General features: G+C 39.0%; 1 pseudogene; it reads left to right on the top strand.

Annotated features, from left to right (window-relative positions):
- Nucleotides 1-512: 512 nt before the first annotated feature.
- On the top strand, nt 513-2,962 carry LOC108400676 (stromelysin-2-like; annotated as a pseudogene).
- The last annotated feature ends 11,956 nt before the right edge of the window (nt 2,963-14,918 follow it).

Below are 14,918 nucleotides of genomic sequence, written 5' to 3'. Positions count from 1 at the left end.
AGAACAAAAGAAATGAAATAACTCTTCTGAGATCTTCTTAGATAGCAATTGCCACATTTACACCATAAATGTATTTGGAATTTCTTTCTGTTTATCCACTTATTCCTAACTCACATTTGAGTTTAAAATATTGTCTTTTCAGAAGAGAATTACATTGGTTATAAAATATCTAAACGTGACATTTTACCAGGATTGTCAGCTACCCCTCAGTAAACACACAAACATGAATTATCCAGTCAATTCTTCTTCCTTTTGCAAACACAGAAACCTTTTCCTGGAGATTAATCATTCTGTCATCATTCAAATTTAGAAGATTGAGGGAAATTGATGATGCAGGCTATACTGTCTACACATTGAATTTTGTGAACATTTCTCATGTCATTCAGATTTAAAAATGCATGCATGAATCATGCTATTCAGATATAAACATTGTCATGCTAAAAAACAACATTCACTAGAGGGTTGGCATAGAGGCCAATAAGCAAAGAAGGTGTTTTCCTGAGGTAAGGACAATGAGGACGAAGCATGTTGCTATCCTTGTGCTGTTATGTCTGCCAGTCTGCTCAGCTTACCCACGGAATGGAAAAGCTAAGGAGGATGCAAGCACAAATCTTGTCCAGGTGCTTAATGCAGCAGTCATTGCAAGACTGGCCAGCCGAAGTGGAGAAACAAATGTGCCTGCTTGGTCTTGCAACACAAAGCAGAATTATTTGATTAGAGGCGATGGTGTTGGAAGAATTTAGCATTAGCCAATATTGAAATGTTGGAGGTGGAATGCCCTTCATTTCAACAGAGAAGGAAAAAAAGTTTAAGGAAGGGGATATGATTACTCGAGGTTATAAAATAAAATAATAGTGCAACTTTAGGGCTAAGTAAACAGAACACATGGAAATTTCTTGAAACTTCTCTGGCTTTAGGATGTATTTAGTTAAAATAACTAGGGAGGAGGGATATGCTCACTTTGATCTCCAAATAATATCAGATAATAATAATCATATTCTTACTTTTCATGTTTGAACAAAAGAATTTATCCCACTTCAGTCTTGAACCATGTCTATATTAACAACATAAGTTGAAAAATGTTAGATACATTCACTCAAACTATCTACAAAATTATGTCAAGGGAGGGTTTCTTTTTCTTTAAGCATGTGGGACCTGAATTTTTAGTTTCAAGTCTCTTGCTTGGCTGACAAACTAAATTGCAATGAAATTTAAAAATTGGATAAAATAATAATGGAGAGTCTTAATGCAAAATCAGATTAAATGGGATACCTACTTTTGTTTAAATAAACTAGATAATAACTAAAATAGATCGTGAAATTTGGACAAATGGCTAAAAAACATTTTAGAACGACCATAAAACTATACTTACAGTCATGTTAAGAAAACCACAGGCCCAAATTGGAGGCCTTACATCAGCAAACCAAGACTTAATATCTAGTCTAATCTGCAACTTCAACTCCCCACCACTGTTCCCAGGAATGTAATGTTTAACCAGTCAACATGGAATTGCCTCATCAGCACTAGTGAGATACTCTGCCCAGCTGAGCCCTCTCATTGCCTGTAGGAAACTGGCCTTGCCTAGAATGATGCAAACCTTGCTAATGACATTCTTTTTCTGCCCCTTTTCCACCTTTAAAAAAACTCCTTTCCTACAGTTCATTAGAGTCCCTTTCTGCTTGCTAGATGGGATGCTGACCAATTCATGAACCATCTAACAAAGCCAATTTGATCTTTTAAATTACTGGAATTTTTGTTGTTTAACATTCTGTTAAACCTAGAAACTTGCTTAATCTAGAAAACTACTCCAATCTTGCAAAGGATATGAAATAGTTTGTTAGAAGAAAGGATAGTGGTACTGTTGTTTAAAAAAATACAAGAAATGAAGAAATTTCTTGAGTTCCAGGACAAGGAAGATGGATGCCGACCCTCTGGAGGTGATGTGCAAGCCCAGATGTGGGTTACGAATGCTGGTCACTTCAGTACCTTTCCTGTCATGCTGAAGTAGAAGAAAACTCCCCTTACTTATAGATGTGGGGTTCTGTAAAATGTCTGGATGTGACAGACTCCATTTCAAAGCTCCATTTTCCTTTTTAACTAATGAACTAAAACTGGGCCAGAATTGGTCATTGTTTTACAAGGAGTTGTTCATAAAATCCAACAGAACTGGCATTCAGACCATAAACCTTTGACATGAACTCTTCTCTATGACAGAATGGTGACTAATGCATACCAAGAATAGTGTTGTTTAATAGCACCAACACAATCTACCAGAAGATAATCATAAGCAGCTCAACCAGTTAGCAACAAATTAATGTTTTTTTCTCTTCTCATCTTTATCTAAATCATGTAATAACCCTCTCCCCTTCTTTCTCATAAAAACCCTTTGCTTTGCCCACGTTTACTCAACAATCTATGCTCCCCAAATTGCATTTCTGAGACCACAAATAGAAGGCTTTTGTTCTTTTTCACTTCTGCCTCTTTTACTTGGTTGACACAGATATTTCTAAAAAGGTTCCAAAATAATATTGAAACTTTATAAATTACTATTGTAAGAGAAAATATTATCTTCTTCAATTTTTCCCTTAAAGGATTATGGATTATATGCCAGATTTGCCAAAAGATGCTGTTGATTCTGCTATTGAGACAGCTCTGAGAACCTGGGAGGAGGTGACTCCACATCCACTCTCCAGGATTCATGAAGGACAGGCTGACATTATGATCTCTTTTGCAGTTAAAGGTAATAAAATATAATAAAATGTATTCATTTATCTGGTGGTGTCTGATTGAAAAGGAGCAAAAAGAAATTCTGAACACTTATGTTTCCATTGATTATTTTTTCTCTGCCAGAACATGGAGACTTTGATAATTTGACATACTAGTAGGACACATTTTGGTTCAAGCTTCTCCACCTGGGCCTGGCTTTTATGGAGACGTTCACTTTGATGATGATGAACTATAGATAAAGGACACTTCAAGTGGGTCATAAACCTTTCTAGATAATTTCAGGAATAATGTCTAATGTTATCCAAGGATAATTTGATTGTCCAGAATGAGCAATAAATGAAACATCCTAATAACTGAAATTTCTGATCACTTGAGTGGTAACAACCAAAAGCACTCTGTTTCAATTACTGTTGAAGAACATTTTATTATGTCTGAATTTCTTCTTTGCCCCCAGCAAGCACAGTGTTGCAAGTACTACTCAATCTTATTTCCACAACTTATAGGGTGAATTGGCTTTAGGATGAACATTTTAATGATGCTTTTTATTACTTTAACTATAGATGATTAAGGGGGAATGAATTGCATTTAATCAGTTCCAACCCAATATGTGTCCTTGAGTTTCTTCCAACTTGCCTCCTTTTCTCTTAAAAGAGCATGAAAAATGCCATAAAATAAAGGAAATTGCTGGGTCATCTATTTCAATAAACATGTCACTATCTCTAGCACAGAAGTTTTTTTCCCCTAAGTTGGTTCTGCAAGACTTGCTAGGTTTAAACACAATGACTAAAATTCACTGCATTTCATTTATTTTTTTGAGTGGAGTTTGAAGTTTGGAAATGCATTGCTGAAACAATTGCTATTTTCAAGATTGGTTGTGATCTTTAATACAAATGCGAAGAGCATCTTTACTGAGTACACAAACTTCAAATTTGTGCTGCATGAAATGATATTGTTTTATTGAACAACTATTCTTTTCTATATGTTTGCTTGGAGACTTGGTTTTATAATATAAAGAAAAGCTAAATCCAGCTGTGTTTGTGCTGCAGAAAACTGTTATTGGGCATGTTTCTGTTTCAAACTGAAGAGTGTGCATGTCCACTGGCACTGGCTACTGGGGGGGGGAGAGGGGTTGACATAAAAATTATTTGATTATGATGAGGAGGAAGAACAACTCAGATTAAATCCCCACAGGAAATAACCAGAGTTTTTGTTATTTAAGAGTTTGAGGAATAATATGAATTCTCTGTGATTAATTTTAACTAAGGTTGCAAATGGTACAAGTTACTAAATTTGAACAGTAACTCACTTTGTATAAATTATATGCATTGATACACTACTAGTCTTGGTCCCTCCAAAGAAATACCTACTGGAAACACTGTCAGTATAAGAAAAGTGACCTGGTTTTTCATGACCACATGGAGAACTAGGGAGGGCTATGGTAAAAAAAACTCTCCTACATATCGACTTCAAGTCATCTTGAAAAATACACAAATTTTTATGAAGTACAGAATATGCCAATCAGTGAACTAATCTGCAAATAAGAAAAAGACATTGTGTGACTCCAAGGATGGCCTGTATAGTTGACATGTGTTCTGTATGTATGTTTATGGATTAAATAGCTGATAAATTCTGAACATTTATGGTTTTTCAAATACAGCCCAGTTTATTCCTATTGCTGCTCCTGAACTTCGCCATTCCCTGGGTTTCTTCGACTTGGCCAACATGGAAGATTTGATGTACGCACCCCATAAAGCATTCACAGACCTGGCCCAGTTCTGCCTTCCTCAGGATGTGAATGGCATTCAGTCCCTGTATGGTAAGTGGTGATGAAAATAATGTTCTCTAGGAAAGCTTTACAATAATGGTCTTCCTGTAAGCACTAAAACACTACATGATGGTTTATCTCAAAGCACCTTGAGAATGTTTGGAAAGCTTATAAATTGACAAAAGCATCACATTTCTCCTAATGTTTGCATATTCACATCTGTGCCCTTCAGGGCCTCCCCCATTTCCCATGATGACCCTGAGGTACCCACAGAATCTGTGCCTCCGGGATCTGGGACACCAGCCACATGAGATCCTGCATCCTTAGATGTAATCAGCACCCTGAGGGTAAAAGTCCTGTTCCTTAAAGACAGGTCAGACCAGAAGATTATATTTTCCTATCTATTCTTTTGATGTACAATGCTTAGTGTCTATTTAAGTAAGGATGCAGCTCTTTCCATAATCCCAGCCCCCTTTCCTACCGTTATGGCCTCTAAGAAATGTCAACAGTGGGAGTTTTTTCCCAGTTCTAATTTTACAGAAGCAAAGTGTGCCTGTTGCTTCCTCACAATAAAAGCTGAATGCTTTTCTATTTCTTTAAATCAAACAATTTCTGATTTAAATGGGAATCTCTATTTTCTCTGTTTCTGTTTCACTTTCTCCTGTTCCTCCTTCCTATCTCACTTTTCAATTGTTTTTCTTTTTTTCTTACTGCTCTTCAGCTTTGCTCTTAATTTTTTTCCAACATTGAACAGCAGAATTCTCAACTCACTCATCCATTTCTGACCCTTAGAATGAAGACCTCAGCCACATTCAAGCGGAACAGATCGTAACTCCTGCTCTACTGCCAGCACCCTGACCGAAACCTGTGCTGGCCTGGAGAATCTGACACTACACCAAAGCAGGCAGGATTCTTACTCTTTTTCCCATGAGGAGTTGTGATTAATTTGAGTCAATTTGAGCCAAGCAGTTATCTCTGTACTTTCAGCATGTTTAAGTGGAATTCATACCTATTTACTACCAAAAAAGTAGCTGACCTTAATCACTGCTTAGCTGCTAATACAGAGGAACAGATGTCTCTTCACAGCGAATGAGCTGAGCTAAAGGATCCCTGAAATCCCCAGGCAAGCATGGGTGCCTACTTCAGGGAAACCACATGCCTTGATTTTTGAGACATTTCAACTTTCAAATATTATATTTCATTGTCTACATTTGTTCCTGTATACTTGTAAAACCATGAATCTCAATTGTGAGTAACTAAATGGATTTCCCCAAAGCAGAGAGTACCTGCCAGCATTATATGCTGAGAAAATTCTGAACCAAACATCCAACATCATCTTGAATTAATGTGCTCAAAAAGGGATTTGGTCTTTGAGTAATCTCTGTAGTGGGACAAAAGTAAGAGCAGTCAATCCTTAATTCTCACAGTATAATTTAAGCATACTTCAAAGCCCACATCAATAAAATTAAATATGCTATTATTTGGTTGAAAGCTTTCTGAATCAATATTTCATAAAGATCTGTCTACCTATCTGTCTTCCTTCAACAGTTCATTCAAAAGCCAAGATGTCTGCCTGCATTGTTCCTTGATATGTACTCAGAGCTTGGTTACTTGTTTTGTGGTCCAAAGACCTGAGTTCCAGAACTTCCTCCACTATTTGTTGACTGTACAGTCTCAGGCATGTCCCTTAATTATTGTGAGGAAATACAGCTTCTTCATCTATCAAAGGGGACTAATACTAATCTGCCCTATTTGCTCTATAGGATTGTTGCAGAGACAAACTTAAGATCATGTTTGTAAAAGGTGTAAAGCCCTACAGATGTTAAATATGGTTCCTTTCATCCAGTGCACATTGGATCAACAGTTAACTCCTTGAAGAAAAGCAACGGATCAAACCAGTTTGCTGGACAATAAATGAGAACAGAGGCATGAGTAATTTAGGAAAAAAAAAATGCCTTAGAAAAACCTTGTAGGTTTTGCACTGTGGGACAATTCCTCTTTGCAGAGGAAAATTCAGCAAAGCAGAACACAATGTGGTTCATAATCTGAACCTAATTCACTGAAAAAGGATCTGAAAGCAGGAGATAAATACACCTTGGAGACACACAAACAAGCAAGTCATAGTCTCACAGAGATAAGATGGGCATCCTCCCGTATCTCCAGCTCTTGTGCATGGGGTGGGGGCTGGGAGAGGTTGGCTAATCTCAGCTGAGTCATACCAGAAGCCATTTTGGTTTAAACTTCTTAAAAAGAGCTGCACTTGAGAAATAATTCTGGTTTGTATAAGGGCTACACTCTCTGTCTGTTATTATTGTGCCATAAACCTGCACATATTACTGACTGCTTCAAAAATTACACAGAAGAGGAAATATTGCTGTCCTGCAAATGAATAAAGTGTGCAGTTAAAGCTGACATGAAATGGCCTTAGCAGGACATATCAATCCTTAAGCATGGATGTTTCACTTGAAACATTTGCTCAACACGTACTCATGTTCTCTCTGTGATATTTGAAGAAATTATTCACCTTAAGGAAGATGAAATAAGCCAAACCTAATCATACAGTAAGATATTTTTGCAAATAACAATTGAACCTGAAATATTGATCTCTTTATCTGTTCCTTCATTCAGTCAATGGTCATGGATCATCTCCTACGTGCCAAACGTAAAATTGGTGGTAATGAATGTAAACTCTCCTTGCAAAAAAAAAGTTGTGATGAAGGAAAGAAGAAAGACAGAGCAGTAACTTGAAGGGGAAGTATGGTCCCAGAAAGTTTCCTTTAGGAATAAAGAGGACAGAGATGAGAAGGAAAAAAGAAGAAACTCCATTGAAAAGAGATTGATTAATGATATAGCAAAAGTAGAAATTTACTAATGGAGTAAAGTACCAGAGCAAGGGAAATAACAAAATCTTCTATAACACTCATAATTCTTGGTCCAGCCAAGCATTGCCTCCTTGCCCTGTGGCCACATCTGAAGAGAAAATGTGAATTGGCAGAGCACAAATATTTCTGATCTCTGGTGAATTTTTATGAGTAATTCCCTGAGACAATAAAAAAAAAGGAAGGAGGTTCAGGGGATTTACACTAAGGTACACTAAGGGGAGAAAGTGACTCAGCAGGAGCTGCAGTTCTCTAGCTCTGTCTGGTTTGGGCTGTGACGTAGGTAAGCCATAGGAGCCCTTTTCACAACAACAGTGGCAGAATTTCAAGATTCGAGAAGCAAGCAGCTCAATCATCACCACTTCCTTGGGGGACTGTGGGACTGTAGGGTTCCGGGGGTTGCCTTTGAGGTTTTGGGGCAACATGGAGAGCAAAGAAGGCAGCAGGAGTCATCATGGAAGGTGCTAAAAAGAGGCCACTTTATTCTGCATAAAGCTGTAATTCTTATACTGCTACAGTGCTAATTCATGGTTGCATAAATATTGAAGATGCACATGCGTATGGCCTTCATGACAAGGTGTCTGGCCTTCAAGGCCCTTATCTAGCTCCTTTCCCATGGGTACAACACGCTGTGTTGTCAGGTTTCTCAAGGCCAGAGATATCTGGGGTGAAACAGCTGACAGCTGCCCTCATAGAGCAGGGAAAGTGGGGGCTTCCCTACGGGGACTCCAGTGGGCATCCACTTAAGTGTCCAAGCACCATTGGACGGCACCACTACCTTGTTAAGGAAAACCAGAGCTGGACTACAAAGTGTTTAAAAATCAAATTTTATGTAGGAACTACTACAATATGGGGAAAAAGACCTCAGTATAGAACCAGGCTTGATTCCAGATACAGCATGAACAAGTGAGGATTCGTAGCCAAAGAGCAGGATTGGGGGTCAGTGGGTGGAAAATTACTAAAAGGAAGCAAGGCTAAGGGGACATTTAGGCTAAACTGATTGACAGGATGATCAGATTCCAAGAGGTATCAAGGGTGGGGGTTCTCTCTAAACCCTCTGCAGCGAGTTCTTGCTGCAGCTGGGGAGTGCAGGCCCACTAGGGTTAGAGGCAAAGCTTGGAGCCCAGAGGGCTTAGTAGAATCTGAGCAGACTTAGGTCGAGGAGGGCCCCTCGCACTTCACATTGCCAATGGACAGACCATTTGCTTTAACTGACAAGAATCACAGTGTAGCTCCACAGCACCAGGATGCTACAGAACTGGTCCATTCTGCCCAGTTGTAGCCAACAGTGACAGTTTTACCAGCAATGGTGGTGGTAAGAGCACAGCTGACAGTGAGAGACCCATTCTGACTTCAGAGAGGTGCCTTGCTGGAGCAGCAGGAGGAGATGGATGGTGCTCCCAGGTCCTTTATCCTCATGAAACTCCTCCAACATAGATAATTAATATCTTCAGGTAATGTCTTAATGACCACTGCAAAGGCATTCCTCTTAGGAAAAAAGTCATAACGTGGAAATAAATTATTTCCTTCCTTGAGAAAAGACTGACAAGGAATCTTAGAGAGTTAAATGAAATGTTTGTGAAGTGCTCCAAGTGAAAGCTGACATATGGCAACAACTGGGCCTTTGAATCCAGGCCAACAAAGTCAAGGAGCACAAATTCTGTAGCCATGGGCTGCCCAAACAATACAGCCTCTCCTATTAAGGCAAGGGCTCCGTTCCCTAGGGCTGAGTGGAAGGGATGAGGAGCACTGAGACTAGGAGAGTAAAATTAAACTGTTTATGAATGTTCAGTCTAATGAAGCCTGGAACGCAGCGCATTGTACAGGCAAAGTCAAGGAGAAGGAAGGGCTCATCCCACACATTCCACATCCCAACCTGTATGACGCGCACTCCACCCAGATGTGACTTCCCAGACGTCGCAGAGCTGGTCAGATAAGGAAACAAAACTTGAACCAAAGCCAATATGGCTATGAATTCCATGTATTTTCATTTGCCTTCCTGCCCCCCATGGTCTCAACATATCAAGAGTGATTTCATTTCTTAAGTAATCTCTTCCAGATGGAGATGTCCGTGGCAGAATCTAAAACGATTATCTGAAGCTAAGACCTGGTAAGCACTGTAGGTTGTGAACACGGGGCTTCAGACCTTTGGTGCCATGGGAAGATTCCCTAAACTTGTGGGAATGTGGGAGATAATCGCACCAACTCTTATTCCATCCGAGATTAGCTGTCATTTAGGAGTGAGACCCCTTAGAATGTGTGGATGTGTAAAGTCCTGGGGACAGTGGAGCATAATGAAGACTTCCAGGACTCAGGTCAGACCCACCAGGCTCAACAGTCCACATCTGCGGAGATAGATGCAACACCCATACCTGCACTGTGATCTTGGATTAGTTACTTAACCTCTTTGAGCATCAACTTCCTACTATTTTAAAAATGGAGTCAACCTCCATTTCCTACATGCTGAGTCCCATAAAAATTAAATGCACAAAGCATGTGAAGGCTCAGAGAAGGTACACCTGGCACACAGGAGGTGCTCATTAACTGTCAATTATCATACGAAAATGGTTTACTAAGTAACTATGATAAGAAGATAGGAGATGGAGCTTCCTTAACAGGACATATCAAATGACAAATGCTTCTGATCAAAGACTATTGATGAGTGGCTACAAAAAATAAGAATATAATTTATCCTTGAAATGAGTTGGTGATTGGAAACAGAACCAAGTTAAGCTAAATTTCTGAGCACAAAAGATCATTCTATAGTTGATTTCCATATAGAAATTGAAGCCTGAGAAAGATCATAGCATGAGGGCCTCCACACTGTCGACAGTGAAGAACACCCAGAAGAAGGACAGACTGGAGACTGACTATTTGAGGAAGAATCAGCCGTCGGTGGATGCACTGGTACAGCAGAGCCCTTTAGCAGGAGCAGTTATCCCAGAGCCTGGGGCAGAGGAGGGTGAGGGACTGGAGGCTGGAAGTTGGACTAAGACCACAACCCTCCTCTCCACTTCATAGTAAATCTGCTTTAATTTTATCTATATGGAGGATCCACCCAACAGATCTTGCTTGAGCAAAGTACACAGTAATTTTAAAAATTAGTTGCCAAGCACTATACTAAATAACATCTAGCTTTCTTATTGCATGTCTCTATTAAACCTCAATCATGGATTTGGGAGTTCATGGGGAGTCTCCTTTCCTGTCACTGTGAATGCCAAGTGAACCTGGCGATCACCGCCCAGGAGCCCCAGGAGAACTGAGGTGATGGCCTCTCCACTCCCAGCGAGCGTACTCCCCCATGAGCAGGGACCTGCTGCCTCACCTTGGCTGGGAAAGCATGCTCTGCATTCCACCTGTCCTAGAAAATACCTCCTTTCCTGACATCCCTTGCCTCTGCAGGCATCACTATTATGTGAAAAGGGGAATTTGTTTTATCCTGAGAAATTCATTCACTTCCTCTCTTCTTCCATCACTCACGTAATAGTCCATTGACATGGGGAAGTTGTGGTTAACACTAATTGACAGAACAGACAGCATTTGCTGTCTTATCCATCATATGTTAGAAGTCCATAGGAGGATCCCTATTGTAATGTTGGAATCACTGGTTGGAGAGCAGAAATCCATAAAGCCTGGGGAATCTGTGAAAACAAATTGCCTTGGAAGGAAAGGGGAGAGAGACACATGTCAAGATGAGGGAGCGGAAGAATCCAGCATGAATATTCCCTCTTCTTCGTCCATCTAGTTCATGCTCTGAGTGAAGGAGGGTATTAAAAAGGAGGAGAAGCCTTCAGGCCAGAGCAGATTTTCCCAAAGGGTAGAAATCAAGCCACTGGAAGCACACGATGCTTGTTTGTAGTGCAAGAATAAACACTCATTGTAAAATCTAAACATTGATCACATTTCCATGAATACCATTTTTAAGAATAGTTTATGTTTTTAAAGAATTGCATTTAAAAAAAGATAAAAGGAGGGTATATAGAACTGAGAAACATCCAGAAAGAGGAATGAGAGTCAGGAAAGAGGTCCAGCCTAACTCAGCTGTTTCACCTTCCCTGGGTCCTCCAGGAGAATTAACGTCTCTGTCTTCTCAGCAATTGTAACACTTTGTACAAATCTCTTGTAGCACCAACTCAAGATTCCATGAAAAATTTACTGCCCCATTTCTCCTTTCCCCACTTGGTGGCTCAAGGGTAAACTGATGCTCAGGCATAGGTAATATCTGTTGAATGTAGAAATGCACATATAGTAGAACAAATAATTGAAGACAACTCCCATGCATTAAGTGTGTTCAGTGGTCCAGGGGCAGAACAATGGTAGAAAAATAAATGTCAGCCACAATCCTTTCTGACATGGGACCTTCACACAGCTATCTTCGTGTTTTTATGTTTCTTTACCCAAGAACCAGACAAAGCAAGATTGAAAGTAAGTGATGAACAATCTAACACTTACCCTTTGGACCTGGAAAGCTTTGTCATCCAAAATCTGTACTTTATTTAGGGAGTATGTGATTGGTAGGGGAATCAGTTATATCAAGAAGCTTAAAAAAACAGAAGGAAATCCTTCTCATATGGAAAAGCCAGTGATACCTAGAGCTGATTCTCTGTCCTGAAGGATAGGAGAGAAGGACCAGTGCACACACTGCCAGCCAGTCCTCTGTTGCTCTGGAAGCAAGTGCATGCAGAACCCAGGGACTGTTAAGGACCAGCAGGACCAAGAACCAAGTAGTAAAGTCCAATTTTTAAAGTTCACAGAGTGCTCTGTGAGTTGTACTTTACAGTGTACATAGTAAGGGTCTTTCTAAAGATGGCGCAGATTTAATAAGAGAATGCAGCTCTGTGGGATGGGTTATGTCTCTTTGTTGATGTCCTGTTTTATCATAATAATGAGATTGCAAAGACCAAAAAGAACTGTCAAACTCAGTCACTGTTGAGGCTGCTTACGAAGTTGTTGACAGAGATGATACCTTATTTTTTAAAGGCATCCTGGTTTTACTGTCAGTTTGGCTTTTGTATACACAACATATAAAGATGGTGCTATCACCAAAGTAATATAGATAATTAGATTTCTCTTCAGTTTTATTGGTTGAAAATTGAAGGAGTAAAGGGTACCTTTCATCCACGAACTTTTGTTGAAAACTAACAGTTTCATTTACCAAGTCATGTGGCCCCATGAGAGTGACACAATCTGTTTCTCAAAAATTTTAGTTAAACATCAAATGGTTAGAGTCATAACTTTTCTTATCTACTGATTATATACTAGAATGAAGAAACTTTGCTCTCAGTGTAAACTACATATGTATTTTAAACACATGCCATATTATTGGATGTGATTGATTTCATCTTTCTCTCTCTCTCATATATATATATATATATATATATATACATACACACACACAAACAAATAAACTTGGCCTGGGTCAGTATCTATGTATCTATAGACACATAAATACAGATACATGGATATATAAATATATAGAGAAAGATAGAGGTAGAGATCATGACCCAGGACAAATTTTCTTATATATACATGTATGTTCTATTTCTTGTAAATGTGGCCTGAGCCAATATATATTTATATCTATCTATCTATCTCTAACATATGGGAACTTGGCCTGGGTCAGGATGGATAGATAGATAGATAGATAGATAGATAGATAGATAGATAGATAGATAATAGATAGAGAGACAGATGGATAGATAGACAGCTACTGACTTGGGCCACATTTACAAGAAATGGAGTATATATATATATATATATGGAACCTGGCCTGGGTCAGTATTTATATCTACAGATCTATTATAGAGATCTACATAGCTCTCTTTCTCTCATTCTCTCTCTCTCTCTCTCTCTCTCTCTATATATATATATATATATATATATATATATATATATACACACATACACACAGAGATATATTTTGTGTATATATATGTATATATACGATGTGTTTTGTAAATGAGAAATTTACAAGAAATGGGACACAAATGTTTGTTCTTCGGTTTTTTAAAAGATTCCATAAATGTGGAGTACCTCCCCCACCTACTGCCCACCTGGATAGATGAGCTTCAGTGAATCAATGGACAAAATGCTTGGATTCTGCCATACCCAATCACATTCCAATAACCAACCCTGGCATTGTGTACACTATGCTAAACACTCAGTTCTTTAACAATAACACTCAATTATTTGGCTTTTGTAAGCCCCAAAATATAAATACACTTGCTCTTTATCACCAAAGTAACATGAATAGTTTTAAATAGTTTAAATAAGTAAAGTATCTTAAAACAGATCTACCTAATGTGCATACCATGAAAATAAGGAAATTTTTATATGTGACATTCTAAACTGCCTTATTTTGACATGGTCACATATATTTGTGCAGATACTCTGCCTTCCTTGTGTAAGTTGAATTGATATTCTGCAGTAACTAAATGAACAAATTCAAACTCCTTTGTCAGTACTCAACCTGACCTAACCAAAAGTAGAGCGGCACATTCCAGGCAAAGGAGATAATCCGTAGAAGTGTGCATCGCCTTCCTGTCCATATAGAACCACTCGTGTCCACACATGCTCCCTGTGCAGCTGGAAAGTGGGCTGATTACACTAAGGAGAAATTCTGACTCAGATGCACCTTGCTTCTTGGGAAGTGAATGTCTGGAGCAAACCCTGCCTACTGCCTTCCAGAGTCCCAGGCAAATTATTTTCATAGCTGATCTTTTGACGGACAGGCAGTAAATACTAGGCCAGATGCTCTAAGGGGCATCATGCTGTACAGATGGGACATGTACAGCTCCTTATGCTTCCCTGAAAGAGTGAAGAAAATCAATGCTGCCATTTTTGAGGAAGAAACTGGAAAGACATATGTCTTTGTTGTCAGAAGTACTAGAGGTAAAGACAGACCTTTGGAAATCTTAGGGCACCAGATCACTCAGTGGAAAGACAGTTGCCTTTTAAAGTATTCTTAAATTGTGCTGAAACTCCATCCTCCTTCTGTGATGGATGCGGCCAAGACAAGTGTCGTTTAGTCCCCACTTGTTATCATTACACCATGCCTGTCCTTGGAAGGCAAGGGATTTGTAAGACTGAGTCAGAAATGACATAAAAAGCAGAGGCATCCAAAAAGAACCTTTTTTCCCCACAGTATTTCTTCCTGATAGGACAGAGAAGCCCAAGATAAAATTTGAAACAGATCTTTAAAGCTAATGCCACATTAGGAAGGGTCTACTCTGTCTCAATATCCCGTAACTCTATTAAACCCTTTCCTGTTAAAAGAAATGCTATGATTTTCATGCCAATAGTGCACCTATCCATATTGTTAAAGCAGTCACTGGGTTTATACAAAATGGATATAAAGATAGCACCCACCTCTCAGAATTGTGAAGATTAAATGAGGCAGCATACTCGAAGCACTTAGAACAGTGACCAGCATATGGAAAGCCCTTTGTGGATGTTAAGTGTTATTTATTGTTATCCTATTAATCATACACATCCTGTTACTTCTAAAACAATGTTTTTTTACCAGGTATAATGAAAATATGCATCCT

This window comes from Manis javanica, chromosome 6 (genome assembly GCF_040802235.1).
Source record: "Manis javanica isolate MJ-LG chromosome 6, MJ_LKY, whole genome shotgun sequence".
NCBI lineage: Eukaryota > Metazoa > Chordata > Mammalia > Pholidota > Manidae > Manis > Manis javanica.
Note: the sequence above shows the minus strand (reverse complement) of the source record. Positions and strands in the feature narration are given on the sequence as shown.